The sequence below is a fragment of the Manis javanica genome, chromosome 17 (assembly GCF_040802235.1).
Source record: "Manis javanica isolate MJ-LG chromosome 17, MJ_LKY, whole genome shotgun sequence".
NCBI classification, from domain to species: domain Eukaryota; kingdom Metazoa; phylum Chordata; class Mammalia; order Pholidota; family Manidae; genus Manis; species Manis javanica.
The window spans coordinates 18,061,932-18,089,353 of NC_133172.1; the positions used below are offsets into that span (position 1 = coordinate 18,061,932).

General features: G+C 39.9%; 1 long non-coding RNA gene across 3 annotated transcripts in view; it reads right to left on the minus strand.

The window, feature by feature from the left end:
- Positions 1-13,436, minus strand: part of LOC140847011 (uncharacterized) — a 31,771-nt gene extending 18,335 nt beyond the window's left edge. For all 3 annotated transcript variants that reach the window (XR_012126581.1, XR_012126579.1, XR_012126580.1), the window contains exons 1-2: positions 12,984-13,436; positions 3,579-3,639 (exon numbers count right to left, since the gene is read on the minus strand). This is a non-coding gene — a long non-coding RNA (uncharacterized lncRNA). The remainder of the gene's footprint in view (positions 1-3,578; positions 3,640-12,983) is intronic.
- Positions 13,437-27,422: the final 13,986 nt, after the last annotated feature.

The following is a 27,422-nucleotide window of genomic DNA, read 5'->3' on the forward strand; positions in this document are numbered from 1 at the left end:
GACTCCACTCCGAAACTACTAGAGCTAATATCGGAATTCAGCAAAGTTGCAGGAAACAAAATTAACACACAGAAATCTATGGCTTTCCTATACGCTAACGATAAACTAATAGAAAAAGAAATCAGGAAGACAATTCCATTCACAATAGCATCAAAAAGAATAAAATACCTAGGAATAAACCTAACCAAGGAAGTGAAAGACCTATACCCTGAAAACTATAAGACACTCTTAAGAGAAATTAAAGAGGTCACTAACAAATGGAAACTCACCCCATGCTCCTGGCTAGGAAGAATTAATATCGTCAAAATGGCCATCCTGCCCAAAGCAATATGCAGATTTGATGCAATCCCTATCAAACTACCAACAGCATTCTTCAATGAACTGGAACAAATAGTTCAAAAATTCATATGGAAACACCAAAGACCCCGAATAGCTAAAGCAGTCCTGAGAAGGAAGAATAAAGTGGGGGGGGATCTCACTCCCCAACTTCAATCTCTACTACAAAGCCACAGTAATTAAGACAATTTGGTACTGGCACAAGAACAGAGCCACAGACCAATGGAACAGAATAGAGACTCCAAACATTAACCCAAACATATATGGTCAACTAATATTTGATAAAGTGGCCATGGACATACAATGGGGAAATGACAGTCTCTTCAACAGATGGTACTGGCAAAACTGGACAGCTACATGTAAGAGAATGAAACTGGACCACTGTCTAACCCCATATACAAAAGTAAATTTGAAATGGATCAAAGACTTGAATGTAAGTCACGAAACCATAAGACTTTAGAAAAAAACATAGGCAAAAATCTCTTAGACATAAACATGAGTGACCTCTTCTTGAACATATCTCCCCAGGCAAGGGAAACAAATGCAAAAATGAACAAATGGGACTATATCAAGCTGAAAAGCTTCTGTACAGCAAAGGACACCATTCTATGACTATAAATCCTACAGTGTGGGAGAATATATTCATAAGTGACAGATCTGATAAAGGGTTGACATCCAAAATATATAAAGAGCTCACACACCTCAACAAACAGAAAGCAAATAATCCAATTAAAAAATGGGCAGAGGAGCTGAATAGACAGTTCTCTAAAGAAGAAATTCAGATGGCCAACAGACACATGAAAAGATGCTTCACATCGCTTGTCATCAGAGAAATGCAAATTAAAACCACAATGAGATATCATCTCACAGCAGTAAGGATGGCTACCATCCAAAAGACAAACAACAACAAATGTTGGGGAGGTTGTGGAGGAAGGGGAACCCTCCTACACTGCTGGTGGGAATGTAAATTAGTTCAACCATTGTGGAAAGCAGTGTGGAGGTTCCTCAAAATGCTCAAAATAGACTTACCATTTGACCCAGGAATTCCACTTCTAGGAATTTACCCCAAGAATGCAGCACTCCAGTTTGAAAAAGACAGATGCACCCCTATGTTTATCGCTGCACTATTTACAATAGCCAAGATATGGAAGCAACCTAAATGTCCATCAGTAGATGAATGGATAAAGAAAATGTGGTACATATACACAATGGAGTATTATGCAGCCATAAGAAAAAAACAGATCCTACCATTCGCAACAACATGGATGGAGCTAGAGGGTACTAGGCTCAGTGAAATAAGCCAGGAAGAGAAAGACAAGTACCAAATCATTTCACTCACCTGTGGAGTATAAGAACAAAGCTAAAACTAAAAGATCAAAACAGCAGCAGACAAACAGAACCCAAGAATGGACTAACAGTTACCAAAGGGAAATGGACTGGGGAGGATGGGTGGGAAGGTAGGGATAAGAGGGGAAAAGGGACATTATGATCAGCACACATAATGGGGGGGTGGGGGGCATGCGGAAGGCAGTACAGCACAGAGAAGACAGGTAGTGATTCTATAGCATCTTACTACGCTGGACAGTGACTGTAATGGGGTATGTGGTGGGGACTTGATAATGGGGGGAGTCTACTAACCACGGTGTTGCTCATATAATTGTACATTCATGATACAAAACTAAAAAATAAATAAATAGAAATACAACAATCATTATTTTATCAAAATGCTTTATATTAAACACAGAAGACTTACTTAGTGTCATAGCGTAGTCATCAGGAACCAACAAACACAGAAAGGCAAAATGGGAAAAATATTAACATCCTAAGAAATACTATCTAATCAACTGCACAGGCCAGAAACTTGGAAGTCACCATCACTGTCAGCTGTTTCTTCCATACCCTCCTCCTCAACCCACCACCAAGTTGCAACAAGGGTATTACCTAAGTATCTCTAGAACATGTTCACATCTTTCCACCAAAATGACCGGCCCACACCTGAGCCACCAGTATGCCTCTTCCACAAAAGCCTCCTAACTTGTCTCCCTGCTTCCACTCTTTCCCTGACAACATATTCTACACTCAGTGGCAAAACAATAGGTTGAAAATGCATATTTGATCATGCTGCACACACTCACCCTCAACAAAAACAGTTCAAAAGTTTTCTGTTACTCTTAAGACAAAGTCTAAAACCTAAAAGGGGGCCCTGCACAACCTAGCTCCATACTTCGAGCTCCATTTGAATGCCATACTCCCCAGGCCCAGGCCCTTGGCCACTCCCTCCAACACAGCACATGCCTTCCTGCTGTCAGTCATTGCCGTACCTTCCACCCAGGATTCTCGCCCCAATGTCCCTAACTGCTTAATACCTACTCCTCTGTCAGGTATCAACTCAAATATCTGCATGGAAACCTCTATAATCTCCATGATGAGGCCAAATCCTCCTTATGAACATGTTCTCATAGTACCATGTCCAGTCCATCCTGGCACTTGTTAGCATTGCAATTCTATAGGAAATTGTGTGATTCTCAAGTATCTAGTCCCTCCCTAAACTGGTAGGATTCAGAGAAGGCTGGTCAAGTCTCTTAGCCCACAAAGTCTCACAAGTCTTACACACAGAAGACGCCTAAGAATATTTTCTGAATGAACATAGATTGGCACAGTGGAGCAACATCCACAAAAACACAAGGTTATAAATTCTCTCATCCAGAAATTCCAATCTGAGTGAAACTGTCTCTGAGAAGAGAGAATATTTATTCAAAGATGTTCACACAGGAATATTCATTACTTCAGTAGTTTATAACAACTTGTGACGTTCGTATTTTCATCAGTAAGTGAAGGAGAAATGCAATCTTTAAAAAGAATGAGGTCTCCAAGTACTTTCATAGGAAGATATCTACCATACACTAACTTAGAAATCAGGATGTCTAATTATTATACCATTAACCTGAAATTAGTATGTCAACTATACTTCAAAGGAACATTTTTAAATAAATAAGAAGTAAAAAATAAAATCCCTTCACAAAATAAGGAAATATTACACCCTTAAAGTACATGTATATGCTTATGTCTGCATTTTTAAAGTCTGAGAAAATAGGTTAAACGATCACTGGTGGTATCTCTGGGTGGGCTTAAGACTGCTCTCTCCTTCATAAACTTCTACACTGGTTTTTGCAACTAGCTTACATTACTATTGTAAACCAAACAACCCAAATAGGGTCTGCCTCTCGCGTTTGGCAACTCACCTGCAGATGAGGTAGCCCGTCCTGTTTACACCATGGGTACAGTGGACACCAGTAAGTTTGTCTGTAAAACAGGGAATAGAGTTAAATAACGTCAAGTTGACACACTACCAACAAGGGACGCACTTTTCTGAGGAGTAGCATTTCTTAGTCACACAATACTACCACTACCCTGAAAAGGAGTATCTCTGAGGAGGAGTGTGTTTTTTTTACAAACATACTATAAAGAATTATCTGACACAAAGTCAAAACTCACTGTCTCTAGGAATTTGTGCAGAGCCCCCAGTTAGCTGCAAGCGTGTAGATGGGAGAAGGCCTGGTCAGGTCCAAACAGCTAAAGCATACTGAGGCAAACCCATCTGTCTTAAAAGGGAATACCCATCAGTAACTGATGTAAGTACAGGAAAAGGGACTGGGAAGAAAACAAACAGGCTAGAAGAAGAATGAAATTTGGTTCAAGTGACACAAATGGAACGCCCTCACTTTTCATGCTGAGCATTAAAAAGAAAATCTCCTGGAGTGATCCCTTTATACCCCAAGGTGCTCCCACTCCTCTTTTCACTGGTGGCTCCCTCCACGCCAGAGACCCCTGTGCCCCATGAAGTATCCAAGTGAACACGACCATTCCTACTTTGATGAAAAAGGAAGACATGGAAAAATGTAAGGTCCAAGCTACACAGCAGGCAAACAGAACAAAGTCTAGAATCAAGTCTAAGATTTCTCCAACTATGCCACAGTATTAGATATCTGTCATTTAAAATACACATAGAGAACTTAAATTTAAAAATAGTAGTTTTTTGGGGAGTAAAGATGGTGGTGGCATGAGAGGTGAGACAGAGGCCTCCTCCCAAAAGCACATACAGTACAAAAATATAATTAATACAACTAATCCTGAAAGAGCAACGGGAAAGAAGGTGGCGCCAGGCGACATAAACCTGGAGAAAAGAACAGACCTGATGGAACAGGGTACCAGCGCCGCTCCCCTGCGACCTGGAACATTGCATCAGGGGCTGAGCGTCTCCAGAGAGTGGAGCTTCTGGGCATGAGAGGGCACACGAAAAAGATTTCAAAATGGAAATGATAAACATTTTCATGGGGGTACAGAAAAATATTCAAGAACTCAGGGAAGAATTCTGAAAGGAGATTCAAACATTAAGGAATGAAATATCTGAAATGAAAAATACAATGGAGGGATTGAAAAGCAGATTAGATATACTGGAGGAGACGGTAAATGCAATAGAAATTAGAGAAGAGGAACACAAAGAAGCTGAGGCACAGAGAGAAAAAAAATGTTCTCTAGGAATGAGAGAATAGAGAGAAAACCGTGCAAACAATCCAAACGGAACAACATTCGCATTACAGGGGTACTGGGAGAAGAAGAGAGAGAAAAAGGGATAGAAAGTGTTGCTGCGGAGGTAATTGCTGAAAATTGCCCCAATCTGAGGAAAGAGATAAAAGTCTCTCAGGCCATGAAGGTGCACATATCTCCCAACACAAGGGACTCAAGGAAGACAACACCAAGACATATAATAATTAAAATGGCAAAGATCAAGGACAAGGATAGAATATTAAAATCAGCCAGAGAGAGAAAAAAGACCACCTACAAAGGAAAACCCATCAGACTATCATCAGACTTCTCAACAGAAACCTTACAGGCCAGAAGGGAGTGACATGATATATTTAATGCAATGAAGCGGAAGGGCCTCAAACCAAGAATACTCTGGCCGACACAATTATCATTTAAACTTGAAGGAGGGATTAAACAATTTCCAGATAAGCAAAAGCTGAGAGAATTTATCTCCCACAAACCATCTCTACAGTGTATTTTGGAGGGACTGCTATAGATGGCAGTGCTTCTAAGGCTAAATAGCTGTCATCAGAGGAAACAAAAGCACAGTAATGCGAGTAGACAAATTAATTACTAGCAGATGCAAAATCAAATCAACTACCCACAAAGTCAGTCAAGGGATAGACAAAGAGTACAGAATATGATACCTAATATATAAAAAATGGAAAAGGAAGGAAACGGAGGGGGAAAAAAAGAACCTTCAGATTGTGTTTGTAAAAACATACTAAGTAAATTAAATTAGACGGTTAGGTAGTAAAGAAGTTACCCTTGAACCCTTGGTAACCACTAACCTAAAGCCTGCAATGGCACAAAGCACATACCTATCGAGAATCATCCTAAATGTAAATGGTCTGAATGCACCAATCAAAAGATACAGAGTCTCTGAATGGATTAACAAAGCGAGACCCGTCAACATGCTGTGGACAAAAGACTCACATCAAACCCAAAGACATACACAGACTAAAAGTGAAGGGATGGAAAAATATCTTTCATGCAAACAATGGGGAGAAAAAAGCAGGTGTCCAGTACTTGTATCAGACAAAATAGACTTCAAAAACAAAGAAAGTCACAAGAGACAAAGAAGGACATTAAATAATGATAAAGGGGACAGTCCAACAACAGGATATAACCATTGTAGATATCTTCTGCACCCAACACAGGAGCACCTTCATATGTGAAACAAATACTAACAGAATGAAAGGGGGAGACAGAATGCCATGCATTCATTTTAGGAGACTTCAAAACACTACTTACCCAAAGAATAGATCAGACAGACAGAAAGCAAGTAGGAACACAGAGGCACTCAACAACACATTAGAACAGATGGACTTAACAGACATCTACAGAACCTTCCATCCCAAAGCAGCAAGACACACATTCTTCTCAAGCGCACATGGAACATTTACCAGCATAGCCCACATAGTAAACCACAAAAAGAGCCTCAGCAAATTCAAAAAGGCTGTAATTATACCAACCAACTTTTCAGATCACAAAGGTATGAATCTAGAAAAAATTGTACAAAGAAAACAAAAGGCTCAGAAACACATGGAGGCTTACCAACATGCTCTCAATAATCAATGAATCAATGACCAAATTAAAACAGAGATCAAGCAATATATGGAGACAGATGAAAACAACAGCACAACGTCCCAACTTCTGTGGGACACAGCAAAGGAGTTGTAAGAGAAAAGTCTGTGGCAATCCAGGCCAATTTAAAGAAGGAAGAACAACCCCAAATGAATAGCCTCAATTCACAATTATTTGAACTGGAAAAAGAAGAAGAAATGAGGCCCAAAGTCAGTAGAAGGAGGGATATAATAAAGATAAAAAAAATAAATTGAGAAAAATAAAACAATAGAAAAAAATTAATGAAACCAAGAGCTGGTTCTTTGAGAAAATTAACAAAATAGATAAATCCCTAGCCAGACTTATCAAGAAGAAAAGAGAATCTACACACAAGAACAGAATCAGAAATGAAGAAGGAAAAATCACTACGGACACCACAGAAATACAAAGAATTATTAGAGAATACTGTGAAAAATTATACACTAACAAACTGGGTAACCTGCAAGAAATGGACAACTTTCCAGAAAAATACAACCTTCCAAGGCTGACCCACGAGGAAACAGAAAATCTGAACACAATTACCAGCAATGAAATTGATTTGGTAATCAAAAAACTACCGGAGAACAAAACCCCCAGGCCGAATGGATTCACAGCTGAATTTTATCAGACATTTAGAGAAGACATAATGCCCAATCTCCTTAAATTTCTCCAGAATATAGAAGAGGAGGGAATACTTCCAAACTCATTCTATGAAGCCAGCATCACTCTAATACCAAAACCAGGCAAAGACACCACAAAAAAAACACACTACACACCAATATCCCTGATGTACATAGATGCAGAAAGAGTCCACAAAATATAAGCAAACTGAATACAAAAAAACACAAAGAGGATCATCCATCATGATCAAGTCAGATTCATCCCAGGGATGCAAGGTTGCCAGAACATTAGAAAATCCATCAACATCATCCACTATATCAATAAAAAGAGGGACGAAAATCACACGATCATCTGCACAGATGCTAAAAAAGCATTTGACAAAATTCAACACCCATTCATGTTAAAAACTCTCAAGAAAATGGGCATAGAGGGCAGGTACCTCAACATAATAAAGGCCATATATGACAAACCCACAGCCAAATTCACATGTAACAGCAAAAAGCTAAAGATTGGGAACACGAAAAGGATGCCCACTCTCCCTGCTTTTATTCAACATAGTCCTGGAGGTCCTAGTCACATCAATCAGACAACACAAAGAAATAAAAGGCATCCAGATGGTTAAGCAAGTTAAATTGTCACTGTTTGCAGATGACATGACATTGTACATAAGAAATGCTGAACAATCTACTCCCAAAACTACTAGGACTAATATCTGAATTCAGCAGAGTTGCAGGATACAAAATTAATACACAGAAATTGATTGTTTCCTATACCCTAATGATGAACTAGTAGAGAGAGAAATCAGGAAAACAATTCCATTCACAATTGCATTGAAAAGAACAAAATACCTAGGAATAGACCTAATGAAGGAAGTGAAAGACTATACTCTGAAAATTAGAAGACACTCACAAAAAATTAAATAAGACAACAATAAATGGAAATACATCCTGTGCTCATGGATAGGAAGAATTAAAATATTGTCAAAATGGCCATCCTGCCTAAAGCAATGTACAGATTCAATGCAATCCCTATCAAAATACCAATGGAATTCTTCAACAAACTAGAGAGAATAGTTCTAAAATTCATATGGAGCCATGAAAGACCCCAAATAGCCAAAGCAATGCTGAGAAGGAAGAATAAAGCTGGGGGGATTACGCTCTCCAACTTCAAGCTCTACTAACTAGAAAGCCACAGTAATCAAGACAATTTGGTTCTGTCACACGGACAGACCCATAGACCAGTGGAACAGACTACAGAGCCCAGATATAAACCCACACATATATGGTCAATTAATATACAATAAAGGAACCATGGACATACAATGGGGAAATGACAGCCTCTTCAACAACTGGTGGTGGCAAAACAGGACAGCTACATGCAAGAGAATGAAACTGGATTGTTGTCTAACTCCACCCTCACTTTTCGACAGTTATTCTTCTATATCAAACAGGAATTTTTAGACATAATAACATATTACAATCATAAGCCCTAGTTGTAAACACTAATACGGTCTCAATACATATTTTTGGAGTTACAATCATAGGCAGAAACAATGACATGTAGATTCAAGAAAAAAACACTTGTAACTAGGATCCTTGTTACCCACACTCTAGAGTATTATCAGAATTTTCACTAAATACTCTGGGAATCCCTAAAGCAATTTCCCCAGAATACAGTGGGATACACAAGATCTTCTTTTAATATCTGAAATATCAAAAGACTTTCAAATCTCCTGACAAACAAAATACCAGGACCAGACAGCTGCACTCATGGTGAATACCAGGACCAGACAGCTCCACCAAACATTTGAAGAAGAATTAATACAGAAACTTCTCACACTCCACAAAAATAGAAGTGGAGAAACACTTCTCAACTCATTTTAAGAGGCCTTGAAAGCCAGAAAACTGCAAGCCAATATCCCTCATGAACACAGAAGGAAACCCTCCAAAATGCTAGCAAAATGAATTCAACCATATATTAAAAGGATCACACATCATAATTAAGAGGGATTTATTCCAGCAATGCAAAGACGGTTCCACATCCACAAGTCAGTCAGTGTTACACACCAGGTTAAGAAAGTGAATGATAAAAACCATATGATCATATCAAGAGATACAGAAAAAGCATCTGAGAAATGCTTCAAGATTACCCAGGCAAGATGGATTCACTGCTGAATTTTATCAGACATTTAGAGAAATGCTTCAAGATCTATTCATGACAAAGTACGTATACAGGGAATATACCTGATCATAATAAAAGTTACATGTGGTAAGACAACAGCTACCATCATCAACAATGTGAAAAATGGAAACCTTTTCCTTTAAGATCAGCAACAAGACAAGGGTTGTTTTTTTTTATTCAACAGAGTACTGCAAGTCCTAGGCAGAGCAATGAGGCAAGACAAAGAAACAAAACGCACCCAAATTAGAACAAAAAAAGCAAAACCGTCATTATCTGTATATGACATACTATATATATATATATACCCTGAAGGCTCAAAAAGCTATTACATCTAACTGAATGAAGTCAACAATATTGAGAATGTAAAATCAATATACAAAACTCAGCTGTGTTTCTACACACTAATAGTGAACTATCAGAGATATTAAGAAAATACTCCCATTTATAACTGCATTGAAAATAATAAAATACCCACGAATAAATCTAACCAATGAGGTGAAAAGTCTGTATGCTGAAAACTATACGACACTGATGAAAGAAGTTGAAGAATATGTAAAGAAATGGAAAGAGTCTGTGCTCATAGACTGAAACAATTATCATCACATACTACTCAAAGCAATCCACAGATACAATGGAACCCCTTATCAAAAACCCAGTGGCATTTTTCATGGAACTAGAACAAACCTAAAATGTGTATGGAACCCCAAAAGGCTGAATATCCAAAGCAATCTTGAGAAAGAATGACAAAGCTGGAGGCGTCAAGCTCTCTGATTTCAAACTATATTAATAAAGCTATAATAATCAGAATGGTAGAGTACAGACACCTAGATCCACGGAACAGAACAGAGAGCTTGGAGATAAACCCAGTCACAGAGGGTTAATTAACTTACAACAAAGGAGCCAGGAATATACAGTGGGAAAGGACAGTCTTTTCAACAAATGGCTGGGAAAACCCCACAGCAAAATAACAAAGCTGGATGATTATCTTAGACCATACACAAAAATCAACTCAAAATGGATCAAAGACTGAAACATTAAGACCTGAAATCATAAACTTCCTACAAGAAAACATAGAGGGTAAGCTCACTGACACTGGTCTTATTGATGGTTTTTTGAATTTGACACCAAGAGTGAAAGAAGGCCACAAAAGTAAAAAGAAAAAGTAGGATTAGATCAAACTAAAAGGCTTCTGGTACAGCAAAGGAAGCAATCAACAAAATAAAGACAATCTATAGAATGAGAGAAAATATTTCCAAATCACATATCTGGTAAGGGATTAATATCTAAAATACAGGAAGAATTAATACAATTCAGTAGGGGAAAAAAGTCACCAAACAACCCCATTACAAGATGGGCAGGGAGGTAAATACACATTTTCCAAAGAAGACATACAAACAGCCAACGGGTACATGTAAAGGTGCTCAACGTCACTGTCACTAATCATCAAGGAAATGCAAATCAAAACCACAATGAGATATCACCTCATACCTGTTAGAATGTCTATTATCAAAAAGGCAAGTAATATCAATGTTGGAGAGGATGTGGAGTAAAGGGCTCCCTTTCGGTGCACTGTTAGAATGTAAATTGGTTCTGCTACTATCTAATACAGTTAACGAGCTTCAAAAAAAATTAAAAAATTGTATGATCCAACAATTCCACTTTTGAGTATTTATCCAAAGGAGGTGAAATCACAATCTTAAAATACCTGCTCTGAATTCGTGCCTCATATCGAATTTACCGAGTATCATAATTCCTCCAGGTGGTAAAGATACCTCGAGACAAGTGCTGGGCATAGAAGCCACAGGGCATAAATCTGCAAAGAAGTAAAAAGCTAACCTTTTCAAACAATATGGCTTCTCTCTCACTTACCAACTTTACATTTCCCTGTATGGCCCCGGAAGATGACTGGTTAGCCAGAGACGGGTAAGATTCCTCAAGGGAGGAACAACCTAAGACAGGCACAGTTGCATGGGGGCCATCAGGTGAGAATTTGGGGATCAACAGAGGTGAGGCTCAGAACCTCACCCCCCCTGCTTTGAGAGAAATCTTCTGCATCCGTGGATGTCTTGCTGTCCTTGTCTAGCCTGGATTAATACTTAGTCCATAGGCACACACCTGATCATCTGATCATCTACATTTGCCCTCTTACAGCACTAAACTATGTTTTCTACCTTTATCTTGCATCTACCTACCACTTCAGCATTTTATTAAAAATAAAAATAATAATAATAATAGAGGGAGAAATGTGGGATCAACATATAATCAAGTACAAAAATCAAATGAATATTCATATTTGACCTGATTGTTTATGGGTCATAATGCGTGATCAAAACCGAAAGTTTCTGTGATGAATGCCCTTGTACTGTTCACCATGTAAGAATTTATTCACTATGTAAGAATTCGTTCACCATGTAAGAACTTGTTCGTTATGCTTCAGAAGATTGGAGACTGACGAGAATTAGGCTTGAGATGGATTAATGATTGTACATTGAGCATTGACCCCCCCTATACTGAATTTTATTGTTGTTAACAACCATTTGATCAATAAATATGAGAGATGCCCTCTCAAAAAAAAAAACAAAAACAAAAAACAGCAAAAGAAACAAAATATAAGCAAATCGAAACTCATTAAACATCATTGTTCATTTCATTGGATCATTATTCTGAAAATTCATAATTAAAAACCCCCGAAATAAGAGCATTTATTGGGCCTTTCCAGTATGAACTCTATCCAGAGAAATCAAAATCTTGATGTTAAAAAGTATTGTTGCTGAAATTTTGTTGTGAGGTTTAATGGTAATGAGATTTAAATTTATTATTCATTATTTTGCTTTTTTGAGAATGCTTTATATTCAGCTGCACTGTGAAGTCATTCTGCTATTTTCAAGCCAGTTTAAAATTTTCTTCTTGCTTAACTGTATGTTATATATAGTATAATAAATTTTACTCATGTTAAAAAAAAAAATACCTGCTCTGTTCACTGCAGCATTGTTTACAATAGCCAGGACACAGAAACAATCTAAGCGTCCACTGATGGAATGGATAAAGAAAATGTGTGTGTGTGTGTGTGTACATATATATATATATATACATACACAGAACGGGATATTATTCAGTTACAAAACTATGTAAATTCTGCCATTTGTAACATCATAGATGTACCCTAAGTGAAATAAGTCAAATACTGTGTGATATCATTTACATTTGGAATCTAAAACAAAACAAAACAAAAAAGAGAGAATTCGTACATATACAGAACAGATTGTTGAAGACCAGACAAGGCGGGCGTGAGGGGTAGGGGTAGGCTCCATGGGTGAAGGACAAAAGTTACCAACTTCCAGTTACCAGACGCAGAAGTCCTGGGCTGTAATATATAGTATGGTGCCTATAGCTAACAATGTTGTATTTGTAGATTTTAAATGTTGAGAGAGTATGTATAAAAGTTCTCATCCCGAGAGGAAAAGACTCCTAACTATACACAGTGAGGGATGCTAACTAAACTTACTATTGTCATCATTTCACAATGTGTAATACATGTATCAAATCCTTATGTTGTACATGTACACCTAAAACTAACACAATGCGATATGTCAATATATCTCAATTATAAAACCATAATTTTAGAATTATCTAGCAGCACTTAAAAACTTAACAATTATAGGAGCGCCATGCGGGCGGCGGGCGCGGGCAGGGCCAAGGGCGCCTCGGAGCGGTGCCAGGCGGCGGCGAGGGATGGGCGCGTCGGGCACGGGGAGCCGTCGGCGGCAGCTCGCTGCAGGGGCGCCCCGGTGGCTGTACTCTCGCCGCCGGGCGCAGGCCTTCGGGGAACCTCGAAGGCGGCGGCGGCGCGGGGGCGAGGCGGGCCGCCGCTACCCGGGGAAGGAGGCGCCGGCGTCTGGGCGAGGCCGGGCGGGGAGACCTTCCCTCGCGCGACACCCGAGCCCACGCCCGCCTCGCTCGTCCCGGCGGCCCCACCCGCCCGCTCCCGCTGCCTCCCCGGCCCAGAGGGTCGCTAAGCTCGGCCCGGAGGTGGGCCCGGGCGGCGGGACCTCGGCGCCCACGGCGGTCTCAGGGTAGCGAGGGCGGGAGGGTGCGCGCGCGCGTGGGCAGTGGGGGCCGGCGGGGCTGCCGCGCAGGCGCTGTGGGAGAGTGACCTCGGTGTCAGCGCCGTGCGCTGCCTGAGCGGGGAGGCCGAGGAAGCCCAGCGGATCGACCTCGAGAGAGCGCGGCAGCTCCGCAGGGACCGCGGGACGCCCGGCGGGAGCTCCAGCTGCTGCTGCTCGCCTCTTCGATCTTACCGGATGAAGACAGACCGGAATTGCTGACTGACCTGCAGATGGTCACACACTCGATACCAAGCGTGCAATCCTTTCACCTTTTTGTTAGGCAGGAAAATAGATGTGAGCCGGGTGGAAGGAGAACAAGGTCAGTAAAGCCCACTGGAAAGGACTCAGTTAACTAGTTAAAACCAGAAATGCAGAAAAGACTCAGAGTTAATGAGTTAATCAGTTAAAGTTCAAAAGGTGAAGAGCAACTTGGCGTTGAACGTTTGAATATCCCCCAGATAAAAATACCTGAGCATAGCCCATGTCTTCATTGTGTCAATTAGACCACTTTAAATTTACTCCAGCCTGATAAAGTGCCCACCTATAAACAGCATTATAAAGACGGGGAGGTCCCACCTTAAAGCCAAAATTGCATTTAAAAAAACCCCAGAAAGTTTAAGAAGAAAGATTCTTCACACACTCGTTAGCAAATCACAGATAACTCTGCCCACCTTGGCGGAAGGGCGGACAGTCTTGACTGATAAGCTAATTTTGCAGCATTACCTAGAGGGCTGACTGATAGGAAACTTAACATTTCATCAAAGAGACTTGAGACCACTTAACAAGCCCGCACCCTGGGCCTTTGTCACAGTCCTGAAAAATCCTTAAAGGGGGAACCCCCAACCTGTCAGGGTGCTCCTCTCTCTCTCTCTCTCTCTCTCTCTCTCTCTCTCTCTCTCTCTCTCTCTTTTTAATTTACTCATTCACGAAGTATTTATTAAGCACCTACTATGTACCAACGAGTCCATCAGAGGTTGGGACACACCGCAGGCACGATCCCTGCTCTCATGAGATTCACAGCCTAGTGTGGGCAGGATGTTAACTCTTACAAATCGTTTATTTAACACTGCAGTGAACACCATGGAGGAACAACTCAGAGTGTCTTGAAGCCAGGTGACATGACCTAGTAGGAGGGGATCAGGGAGGGCTTTTCAGAGGAAGGGGCATTTACACTGAGAACTGAAGGACGAGGAGGAATTAGAAGGGAGAAGAGCCTTTCAGGCAGACAGAACAGCATGGTGGAAACACCGGCCTTGAGAATTACACGGAAGGCCAGTGTGGTAGGTGAGGCTGGCCAGTGCGGTGGGTGAGGCTGGCCAGTGCCCAGAATGTGCTGGGTTCAGTGGCTTGTTTACAGTGTGGGCTTCATGTGGAGGGAAATATGGAGCCAAGGAAGGCTCAGGGTTCAGCTGAGAAGTGAGCTGCTCTGACATCATCCACCAGCCACCTTGAACTTGGGATCTTAGGAAGTGAAGGCTCCCTGCCAGCCAGGGATGGCCAGGGGGTGTCCATGTCCAAGAAAGTCATGGAAAACACAGCGGTGGCTCCATGCCCCATTTTGGTGAACTGCACCCACATCCGACAGCCCAGCAGAACAGAACCCGCATGGGCTCTGAGAAGGGAACCAAGGTTCACTGGACAGGCCATGAGAGTCCCTGCCAAACTGCATTAAGCCTCCATTTCCCCATGAAAAGTGGGCTTGGGATAAGCCTTACTTCCTGGAGACACCGTGAGGGTGAAGGTAAGTCACATGGGCACAGGACATGTTCAATAACTGTGAAGCAGGGGCCGGCTGGGTCTCTTCTTTGCAGCGTCTGCCTCTGCACACCGAGGCCACCAGCTGCTCTCACCTGTATACTCTGGCTCTGCCGCTTCCCTTGCTTAGGCACAGCCTCCCCCTCTCTGGGCTTGCTTCCCCCTGATAAAGCAAGGGATTTGGGTGGGGTGAGCTCCACCAAGCCGGGCCAGGTGGTTCTTGAACTGTAGTGAGGTCAGATCCAAGCAGGGGTCCTGTCCCAGACAAGCACTCTTGGTCCCCACACCTCAGAGCGTGTAACTTAGAGTGTGTAACTCACTTTTCCCAACATTTCAGGGTGCTCCTCTCTCTGAGGTCGCCCACACTTTGTAAGTGTGTAACCTTTTAATCTTAAACTCTTTGTCTCCAGCCTCTCAGGGCGGTCCTCTCTCTCTGAGGTCGCCTGCACTTCTCTCTAAGTAACTTTAAATAAAACTTTTACTCTGCTTCACTCCTGTGTCTCTGCCCTTCAATTCTTTGTCATGGTGGGGACAAGGACCGCGGAATATACAGAACGCCTCTGCCCCAACACCTTGATAGCGGTGGTGCTCCCGCTTCCCTGACTTGTTCTTCCCGTCACCTCCCTTTCTCTGAATTCTAGCTCTAGCTGCCTTAGGTTGTCCTGGAAAATGCCATGCCCACTGGAGAGTGAACACACCAACCTGGATGGTTTTAGGCTTGGTGATTTTTCTCAATCAAAGTCTTCTAACACCTCACAATTGTCTATTTATAATCACTCTGATATGCAGAAAGAGCTTGGAAGTCATCATATCCAGTCTTTCAAGGAAAAGCTGGACAAACTGACCCAAACAAGAAATGACGTTGCGGTGGAAATTGCAAGTGCAATCATTACACTGAAATCGAAGAGAAAGGCACATGCAGTCACAGCTGACATTTGCTCCCCTGGAACAGAATCCTCCAGGGCCGTAAACTGGAAATACACCAGATTCTCACAAGGATCCGAGAATGATCCAAGAGGGTGGAAGACAAATCACTGTGAAATACACCCAGACAGTTCTCCACGAGAAAGCTTATCCTCCTGGGAAAAAACTTGTACTCAGTACGGTCATTCCAGCTGGGAGAAGAGATTTCTTCCTACTCCAGTGCCCTCTAGACTTCGTTTCTCATCTAAGTTTGGTTTTAAAAAGAAAAGCTAAAGCACTGGAGAAGCATTTTTGAAGGTCATGGACCAAAGATAGAGACTCAGTAAAAAAAAGAAGATTCATTCATAAGGTTATAGGACGTTTCCCCTCCCTCACAGCTTACCGTGACACCAGCAGGGCTCCAGGATCAGTGGGTTACAGCTGACGAGTGTTAGGACCCAGACTCTGAGGAGGAAGGCTTAGGGGATCCCAGTGTTAAGAGGAAGACAAAAAACAGGGACCTAAGAGGAATGTAAAAACTCTAGCGTCTACAAAGTCCAATAAATACTGAACACAGCCCAACCTCTGGCCAGGTAAAACCCTTGTTATCTACTGAGTTCCTATAACTGGGTACAAAATGTCTTTCAACAAAAGATATCGAGGCATACCAAAAGGGAAAGAAAAGACATGGTCTGAAGAGGCAAAGCAACCATCAGAACCAACTCAGATGTGACACAGCTTTTAGAATTATCAGAGAGAATTTAAAATAACTAGGACTAATATGTTAAAGGTTTTATCAGAGAAAGCAGTTGTCCAGAATCGTGGCCATTGGAAACCTCACTTTATCCACAGCAGTAGATGAAAACCTAAAGAAAAATCTGAATAAAGTGTGGACATTACTTCACTATACTGTATCAATATTTGTTCATTGATGAAAATGAATATACTATACTAATATGTTAAAAAGAAGAGAAACTGAGTGTAGGGTATAGGAGAACTTTTGTACTATCTTTACAATTTTTGTATAAGTCTAAAACTATTGTAAAATAGAAAACATGTTTAAAAATTTAAAAAGTCTTGCAATTACATACATAGCTGCAATATATACAATTATAGATTACATTAAAGGCTATGAAGGATAAAAGCAAAAAGGATGGGAGAATAATTTAAATAGGAAATGGTAGCTAGAGAAGGCTCCTGTGAGGATGCTTCAAAATGAAGTAAAAGTGAGCACCACACCAAAAAGACAGCAGGTGAAAAACATTCTGGCTGAGAGACCATCGTGTAGGTAACACCACCCTTTACCAATCCACCTACACGTACAGTTATTTCAGGTACAGTAACAGAACCACCCCTCCTTCTTTTAAATAAAAGTTCCTCTACTGGTATAAACTAAGTAAAACCCATCTGTTGTGTTCCAATACACTGATGATGAACTAGGAGAAAGAGAAATCGGGAAAACAATTCCATTCACAATTGCATCAAAAAGAATCAAATACCTAGGAATACACCTAACCAAGGAAGTGAAAGACCTATACCCTGAAAACTATGAGACACTCTTTAAGAGAAACTAAAGAGGACACTAATTAATGGAAATTCATCCCATGCCCTTTAGGAAGAATTAATATTGTCAAAATGGCCATCCTGCCTAAGGCAATCTGCAGGTTCAATGCAATCCCTTTCAAAATACCAACAACGTTCTTCAATGAACTGGAACAAATAGTTTCAAAATTCATATGAAAGCACAAAAGACCCCAAATAGCCGAAGGAATCCTGAGAAGGAAGAAAAAAGCAGGGGGGATCTCGCTTTCCAACTTCAAGCTCTACTACAAAGCCACAGTAATCAAGACAATTTCGTACTGGCACAAGAACAGACCTATAAACCAGTGGAACAGGACAGCAAGTCCAGATATTAACCCAAGAATATATCATCAATTAATATATGACAAAGGAGCCATGGATATGCAATGGGGAAATGACAGCCCCTTCAACAGCAGGTGTTGGCAAAACTGGACAGCAACATGTAAGAGAATGACACTGGATCATTGTCTAACCCCACACACAAAAGTAAACTCAAAATGGATCAAAGACCTGAATGTAAGACATGAGACCATAAAACTCTTAGGAAAAAACATAGGCAAAAATCTCTTGGACATAAGCATGAGCAATTTTTCATGAACATATCTCCATGGGCAAGGGAAACAAAAGCAAAAATGAACAAGTAGGAGTATATCAAACTAAAAAGCTTCTGTACAGCATAGACACCATCAGTAGAACAAAAAGGTATCCTGAACCATGGGAATATATATTCATAAATAACATATCTGATAAGGGGTTGACATCCAAAACATATAAAGAGCTCTTGCACCTTAGCAAACAAAAAGCAAAAAATCCAATTAATAAATGGGCAGAGAATCTGAACAGACACCTCTCCAAAGAAGAAATTCAAATGGCCAACAGACACATGAAAAGATGTTCCACATCCCTAATCATCAGAGAAATGGCAATTAAAACCACCGTGAGATATCACCTCACACCAGTTAGGATGGTAACCATCCAAAATTCAAACAACAGCAAAAGTTGGCGAGGATGTGTAGAAAGGGGAACCCACCTACGCTGCTGGTGGGAATGTAAATTAGTTCAACCATTGTGGAAAGCAGTATGGAGGTTCCTCCAAAAACTAAAAATAGAAATACCATTTGACACAAAAATTCCAACACTGGGAATTTACCCTAAGACTGTAGGAGTCCAGTTGGAAAAAAACACATGCACCCCTATGTTTATCGCAACACTATTTACAATAGCCAGGAAATGGAAGCAACCTAAGTGTCCATCAGTAGGTGAATGGATAAAGAAGATGTAGTACATATACACAGTGGAATATTATTCAGCCAAAAGAAGAAAATAAATCCTACCATTTGCAACAACATGGATGGAGCTAGAGGGTATTATGCTCAATGAAATAATCCAGGAAGAGAAAGACAAGTATCAAATGATGTCATTCATCTGTGGAGTATAAGAACAAAGCAAAAACTGAAGGAACAAAATAGCAGCAGACTCACAGAACCCAAGAATGGACTAACAGTTACCAAAGGGAAAGGGACTGGGGAGAATGGGTGGGAAGGGAGGGATAAGGAGGGAAAAAGGAACATTACGATCAGCACACATAATGTAGGGGGGAGGCACGGGGAAGGCAGTATAGCACAGAGAAGACAAGTAGTGATTCTATAGCATCTTAGCATGCTGATGGAGAGTGACTGTAATGGGGTATATGGTGGGGACTTGATAATGGGGGAAGTCAAGTGACCACAATTTTTCTCATATAATTGTTCATTACTGATACCAAAATACAAATAAACAAATAAAAACACAACAGTCATTATTTTATCAAAATGCTTTATATTAAATACAGAAGACTTACATAGTGTGATGGCATATTTATCAGGAACCAACAAACACAAAAAGGCAAACTGGGAAAAATATTAACATCTTATCTAAGAAATACTATCTAATCAACTGTACAGGGCAGAAACTTGGAAGTCACCATCACTGTCAGCCGTTTCTTCCGTACCCTCCTCCTCAACCCACTACCAAGTTGGAACAAGGGTATTACCTAAGTATCTCTAGAACATGTTCACATCTTTCCACCAAAATGACCGGCCCACACCCGAGCCACCAGTATGCCTCTTCTACAAAAACCTCCTAACATGTCTCCTTGCTTCCACTTTTTCCCCGACAACATATTCTACACTTGGTGGCAAAACAATAGGTTGAAAATGCATATTTGATCATGCTGCACACACTCACCCTCAACAAAAACAGTTCAACAGTTTTCTGTTACTCTTAAGACAAAGTCTAAAACCTTAAAGGGGGCCCTGCACGACCTAGCTCCATACTTCCAGCTCCATTTTAATGCCATACTCCCCAGACCCAGGCACTTGGACAGTCCCTCAAACACAGCACATGCCTTCCTGCTGTCAGTCTTTGCTGTTCCTTCCACCCAGGATTCTCTCCCCAATGTCCCCATCTGGTTAATACCTACTCCTTTGTCAGGTATCAACTCAAATATGTGTATGGAAACCTCTATAATCTCTTTGAGGAGGCCAAATCCTCCTTATGAACATGCTCTCACAGTACCATGTCCGGTCCATCCTGGCACTTGTTAGCATTGTAATTCTATAGGCAATTATGTGATTCTCAAGTAACTAGTCCCCCCCTAAACTGGTAGGATTCAGAGAAGACAGGTCAAGTCTCTTAGCCCACAAAGTCTTACAAGTCTTACACATAGAAGATGCCTAAAAATATTTTCTGAATGAACAAAAATTGGCACAATGTAGCAACATTCACAAAAACACAAGGGTATAAATTCTTATTCATAAATTCCAATCTGAGTGAAACTGTCTCTGAGAAGATAGAATATTTATTCAAAGATGTTCACACAGGAATATTCATTACTTCAGTAGTTTATAACAACTTGTGACTTTCTTATGTTCATCAGTAAGTGAAGGAGCAATGTAACCTTTAAAAAGAATGAGGTTTCCAAATAGTTTCATAGGAAGATATCTACCATACACTACATTATAAATCAGGATGTCTAAATATTATACCATTAACCTGAAATTAGTATGTCAACTATACTTCAATGAAAAAATTTTAAATAAATAGAAATAAAAGATAAAATCCCTTCACAGAATAAATAAGTAAATATTATACCATTAAAGTACCATTTAAAAACTTTTTTAATAGGTTTAATGACTTTTTAATAGGTTTAATAGGTTTAATGATCACTGGTGATATCTCTTCCTGGGCTTAAGTCTGCTTTCCCCTTCATAAACTTCTACACTGGGTTTTGCAGCTAGCTTACATTACTATTGTAAACCAAACAACTCAAATAGGGTTTGTCTCTTGCAGTGGCAACTCACCTGCAGATTAGGTAGCCCGTCCTATTTACACCATGGGTACAGTGGGCACTGATAAGTTTGTTTGTAAAACAGGGAATAGAGTTAAATAACACTGAGTTGACGTACTACCAACAAGTGATGTACTTTTCTGAGGAGTAACACTTCTTACTCACACAATACTACCACTACACTGAAAAGCAGAAACTCTGAAGAGGAGTGTGTTTTTTTTACAAAGATACTGTAAAGAATTATCTAACACAAAGTCAAAATTCACTGTCTCTGGGAAATTGTGCACAGCTCCCAGTTAGATGCAAGAATGTAAATGGGAGAAGGCCTGGTCAGGTCCAAACAGCGAAACCATACTGAGACAAACCCATGTGTTTTAATAGGGAATGCCCATCAGTAATTGATTTAAGTACAGCAAAAGGGACTTGGAAAGAAAACAGGCTAGAAGAAGAATGGAATTTGGTTTGAGTGACACAAATGAATGCCTTCACTTTTGATGATGAACATTAAAAAGAACAGCTCTTGCAGTGCTCCCTTCAGATGCCAAGGTCCTCACATTCCTCTTCTCACTGGTGGCTCCCTTACCTCCAGAGACCCCTGTGCCCCATGAAGTATCCAAGTGAACACCTTTGTTCCTATTTTATGATGAAATACTAGACTTGGAAATATGTAGGTCCAAACTACACAGCAGGCAAAGAGAACAAAGTCTAAAATCAAGTCTAAAATTTCTCCAAGTATGCCACAGTATTACTCAGTCCACCATTTAATATATATAGAGAGAAATTAAATTTAAAAAGAGTAGCTTTTTTGGGAGTAAAGATGATGGCATGAGAGGTGAGACAGAGGCCTCCTCCCAAAACCACATATAATATGAAAATATAATTAATAGAAATAATCCTGAAAGAGCAACAGGAAGGAAGGCTGCACCAGACTTCATAAACCTGGAGAAAAGAATAGACCTCACAGAACAGGGCACCAGCGCTGCTCCCCTGCAACACATAGATATTTCATCAGGGGCTGAGTGGCTCCAGAGAGTAGAGCTTCTTGGCACGAGAGGGTGCCACATACAAATATGAAATGTCAAAGGAACCTGTTTCAAACCAACATCCCACAAATACCAGAATAAAGAGCCAGGTAAAACTGAACTCATCAATCTTCCTGAAAGAGATTTTAAAATACAAATCATAAATATGTTTATGGAGGTACAGAAAAATATTCAAGAACTCAGGGAAGAATTCTGGATGGAGATTCAATCACTAAGGAATGGAATATCTGAAATGAAAAATACAATGGAGGGATTGAAAGCAGATTAGATATAGTGGAGGAGACAGTAAATACAATGGAAATTAGAGAATAGGAACACAAAAAGCTGAGGCAACAAGGGAAAAAATGTTCTCCAGGAATGAAAGAATAGAGAGGAAACTGTGTGAACAATTCAAACTGAACAATATTCGCATTATAGGGGTATCAGGAGAAGAAGAGAGAGAAAAAGGGATAGAAAGTGTGTTTGAGGAGGTAAATGCTGAATACTGCTACAGTCTGGGGAAGGAAATAAGTCTCTCAGGTCATGAAGGTGCATATATCTCCCAACACAAGGGACCCAAGGAAGACAACACCAAGACATATGATAATTAAAATGGCAAAGATCAAGGACAAGGACAGAATATTAAAATCAGCCAAAGAGAGAAAATGACCACCTACAAAGGAAAATCCTTCAGACTATCATCAGACTTCTCAACAGAAACCTTACAGGCCAGAAGGGAGTGACATGATATATTTAATGCAATGAAGCGGAAGGGCCTCGAACCAAGAATACTCTGGCCGACCCAATTATCATTTAAACTTGAAGGAGGGATTAAACAATTTCCAGATAAGCAAAAGCTGAGAGAATTTATCTCCCACAAACCATCTCTACAGTGTATTTTGGAGGGACTGCTATAGATGGCAGTGCTCCTAAGGCTAAATAGCTGTCATCAGAGGAAACAAAAGCACAGTAATGGGAGTAGACCAATTAATTACTAGCAGATGCAAAATCAAATCAACTACCCACAAAGTCAGTCAAGGGATAGACAAAGAGTACAGAATATGATACCTAATATATAAAAAATGGAAAAGGAAGGAAACGGAGGGGGAAAAAAGATCATTCAGATTGTGTTTGTAATAACATACTAAGAAAGTTAAATGAGACTGTTAGTTACTAAAGAATTTACCCTTGAACCCTTGGTAACCACTAACCTAAGGCCTTCAATGGCAATAAGCACATACCTATCAAGAATCACCCTAAATGTAAATGGTCTGAATGCACCAATCAAAAGACACAGAGTCACTGAATGGATAAACAAAAACAAGACCCATCTACATGCTGTGGAGAAGAGACTCACTTCAAACCCAAAGACATACACAGACTAAAAGTGAAGGGATGGAAAAAGATATTTCATGCAACTAACAGGGAGAAAAAAGCAGGAGTTGCAGTGCTTTTATCAGACAAAATAGACTTCTAAACAAAGAAAGTCATAAGAGACAAAGAAGGACATTACATAATGATGAAGGGGTCAGTCCAACAAAAGGATATAACCATTATAGATATCTATACACCCAACACAGGAGCACCTGCATATGTGAAACAAATACTAACAGAATGAAAGGGGGAGACAGAATGCCATGCATTCATTTTAGAAGACTTCAACACACCACTCACTCCAAAGGACAGATCAACCAGACAGAAAACAAGTAAGGAGACAGAGACATTGTACAACACATTAGAACAGATGGACTTAACAGACATCTAGAAAACACTCCACCAAAAACAGCAGGTACACATTCTTCTCACATGAACATGGAACACTGACCAGAGTAGCCCACATACCAGCCCACAAAAAGAGCCTCAGCAAATTCAAAAAGATTGAAATTATACCAACCAACTTCTCAGATCATAGAAGTATGAATCTAGAAAAAAATTGTACAAAGAAAACAAAATGGCTCAAAAACAGATAGAGGCTTAACAATATGCTTACAATAATCAATGAATCAATGATCAAGTTAAAACAGAGATCAAACAATTTAGGGAGACAAATGAAAACAACAGCACAACACCCCAGCTTCTGTGGGACACAGCAAAGACAGTTCTTAGAGTAAGTCTATAGCAATCAAGGCCTATTTAAAGAAGGAAGAACAATCCCAAATGAACAGTGTAAATTCAGAATTATTGAAATTGGAAAAAGAAGAACAAATGAGACCCAAAGTCAGCAGAAGAAGGGATAGAATAAAGATCAGAGAAGAAAGAAAGAAAATTGAGAAAAATAAAGTAATAGAAAATACTAATGAAACCAAGGTTCTTTGAGAAAATAAACAAAATAGGTAATCCCCTAGTCAGACTTATCAAGAAGAAACAAGAATTTACACACACATAAGCAAAATCAGAAATCAGAAAGGAAAAATCATTATGGACCCCACAGAAATACAAAGAATCATTAGAGTATACTATGAAAAATTATCCACTAACAAGGTGGATAACCTAGAAGAAATGAACAACTTTCTAGTAAAATACAACCTTCCAAGACTGACCTGGGAAGAAACAGAAAATCTGAATAGACCACATACCAGCAATGAAATTGAACTGGTAATGAAAAAACGACCTAAGAACAAAACCCCTGACCAGATGGATTCACCCCTGAATTTTACCAAAAATTTAGTGAAGACCTAATACCCATCTTCCTTAAAGTTTTCCAAAAGTTAGAAGAGGACATCTCCATAGATGCTGAAAAAGCATGCGACAAAATTCAACACCCACTCATGATAAAAACTCTCATCACAATGGGTATATAGGGCAAGTGCCTCAACATAATAAAGGCTATATATGAAAAACCCACAACTGACATTGTACTTAACAGCGAGAAGCTGAAAGCTTTTCCTTTAACTTCGGGAACAAGACAAGGATGCCCACTCTCCCCACTTTTATTCAACATAGTTCTGGAGGTCTCAGCCATGGTAATCAGACAACACAAAGAAATAAAAGGCATCTACATGGTTAAGGAAGTTAAATTGTCTCTGTTTTCAGATGACATGATATTGCACATAAAAATTCCTAAAGAATCCACCCCAAAACTACTAGAACTAATAACTGAATTCAGCAAGGTTGCAGGATACAAAATCAATACACAGAAATCTGTTGCATTCGTGTATATTAACAGTGAACTAGCAGAAATAGAAATCAAGAAAACAATTCCATTTACAATTGCATCAAAAAGAATAAAACACTTTTTAGTATTTTATTTATCTAAGAATAAACCTAACCAAGGAGGTGAAAGACCTATAACCTGAGAACTGCAAGACACTCATGAGCAAAGTTAAGGAAGACACTGCTAAATGGAAATACATCCTGTGCTCATGGATAGGAAGGATTAATATTGTCAAAATAGCCATCCTGCCTAAAGCAATCTACAGATTCAATGCAATCCCTTTCAAAATACCAACAGCATTCCTCAGTGAACTAGAATAAATAGTTCTAAAATTCATATGGAACCAAAAAAAGACCCTGAATAGCCAAAGCAATCCTGAGAAGGAAGAATAAAGCTGGAGGGATTATGCTCCCCAACTTCAAGCTCTACTAGAAAGCCACAGTAATCAAGTCAATTAGGTACTGGCACAAGAACAGACCCATAGATTAGTGGAACAGAATAGAAAGCCCAGATATAAACCCAAACATATATGGTCAGTTAATATATGATAAAGGAGTCATGGATATACAATGGGGAAATGACAGCCTCTTCAACAACTGGTGTTGGAAAAACTGGACAGCTGCATGTAAGAGAATGAGACTGGATTATTATCTAACCCCATACACAAAAGTAAACTTGAAATGGTCAAAGACATGAATGTAATTCATGAAACTACACAACTTTTAAAAGAGAACATAGGCAAAAATCTCTTGAATATAAATATGAGCAACTTCTTTCTGTACACATCTCCTTGGGAAAGGAAACAGAAGCAAAAATGAACAAATGAGACTACAGCAAACCAAAAAGGTTCTATGCAGCAAAAGACACCATCAGTAGAACAAAAAGACATCCTACAGAATGGGGGAATATATTCATAAATGACATACCCGACAAAGGGTTAACATCCAAAATATATAAAGAACACACATGCCTCAACACCCAAAAAGCAGATAACCCATTTAAAAAATGCATGGAGGATATGAACAGACACTTCTCCAAAGAAGACATTCAGATTCCAAGAGGCACATGGAAAGGTGCTCCATCACTTATCATCAAGGAAATGCAAATTAAAACCACAGTGAGATATCACCTCACACCAGTTAGAATGGCCATGATCCAAAAGACAAGGAACAACAAATGTTGATGAGGGTGTGGAGAAATGGGAACCCTCCTGCACTGATGGTGGGAATATACATTAGTTCAATCACTGTGGAAAGCAATATGGAGTTTCCTTAAAAAACTAAAATTTCCACTCCTAGGAATTTACCCAGAAAATTCCTACGAATTCTACTCCTAGGAATTTACCCAGAGAAAACAAGATCCCAGATTCAAAAAGACATATGCACCCCTATGTTTTATTGCAGCACTATTTACAATAGCTAAGATATGGAAGCAACCTAATTGTCCATCAGTAGAAGAATGGATAAAGAAGATGGGGTACATATACACAAGGGAATATTATTCAGCTGTAAGAAGAAAACAAATCCTACCATTTGCAACAACATGGATGGGGCTAGAGGGTATTATATTCAGTGAAATAAGTCAGGCAGACAAAGACAAGTACTAAATGATTTCCTTCATTTGTGGAGTATAACAACGAAGAAGAACTGAAGGAACAAAATACCAGCTGACTCACAGACTCCAAGAAGGAACTAGCTGTTACCAAAGGGAAGGGATTGGAGAGTTTGTGTGAGGAGTGAGTGATAAGGGGATTGAGGGGTATTATGATTGGCACCCATGGTGTGTGGGGGGAGTTCACAGGGAAGACAGTGTAGCACAGAGAAGACAAGTAGTGACTCTATGGCATCTTACTATGCAATGACATTGATGGACAGTGACTGCAATGGGGTGTGCAGGGGACTTGATAATATGGGTGAATACAGTAACCATGTAAAACCTTCATGAGAGTGTATATGAATGTTACCTCAAAAAAAAATTCCCCTAACCTAGGGAAGGAGACAAGCATCTATGTTCAGGAAGTACTTAGAGCTCCAAAGAAGATGAACTCAAGAAAGTCTACACCAGGACACATAACAATTAAAGTGTCAAAGATCAATACGAAGAATCTTAAAAGCAGCAAGAGAAAAGAATGAGTTACCTACAAGGGGAACCTCATAAGGCTATCAGCTGATTTTTCAGCAGAAAGTCTAATACACCAGAAGGAAGTGACATAATATATTCAAAATCCTGAAAGAGAAAACCTA